This window comes from Dama dama, chromosome 10 (assembly GCF_033118175.1).
Source record: "Dama dama isolate Ldn47 chromosome 10, ASM3311817v1, whole genome shotgun sequence".
Lineage (NCBI taxonomy): Eukaryota > Metazoa > Chordata > Mammalia > Artiodactyla > Cervidae > Dama > Dama dama.
The window spans coordinates 26,860,928-26,861,587 of NC_083690.1; the positions used below are offsets into that span (position 1 = coordinate 26,860,928).

The 660-nt window shown below is 40.2% G+C and overlaps 1 non-coding gene across 1 annotated transcript; it reads left to right on the forward strand.

Moving 5' to 3' along the window:
* Positions 1-268: 268 nt before the first annotated feature.
* On the forward strand, positions 269-376 carry LOC133064100 (U6 spliceosomal RNA). Its single transcript, XR_009694574.1, has one exon. It is a non-coding gene; the product is annotated as a U6 spliceosomal RNA (small nuclear RNA).
* The last annotated feature ends 284 nt before the right edge of the window (positions 377-660 follow it).

The following is a 660-nucleotide window of genomic DNA, read 5'->3' on the forward strand; positions in this document are numbered from 1 at the left end:
GCCAAAAACATCACTGATAGAGATGGGGTAGTCTCAGAGGGTACTTGAATGTTCGTTTTACATTCCACTAGCTATATATTTTAACACATTCTTGAAAAACTATATAGATAACTAACATTCCAAACTCATCATTTTAATAGTAACATTGTTTTTCTTTAAAATAACCAAATTTTATTAAAAGTTAATTGCTTTAATAAAAAATCTTAATAAAGTATTGTTATGCACAGGTATAGCAAATATGGTGGAGACAGTAATTATGAAGAGTGGGGTGCTCGCTTCGGCAGCACATATACTAAAAACTGGAACGATACAGAGAAGATTAGCATGGCCCCTGCGCAAGGATGACACGCAAATTCGTGAAGCGTTCCATATTTTTTAGAAAGATGGTAACGATAACCCTATATGCAAAACAGAAAAAGAGACACAGAAGTACAGAACAGACTTTTGGACTCTGTGGGAGAAGGTGAGGGTGGGATGTTTCGAAAGAACAGCATGTATATTATCTATAGTGAAACAGATCACCAGCCCAGGTGGGATGCATGAGACAAGTCCTCGGGCCTGGTGCACTGGGAAGACCCAGAGGGATCGGGTGGAGAGGGAGGTGGGAGGGGGGATCTGGATGGGGAATGCATGTAACTCCATGGCTGATTCATGTCAATG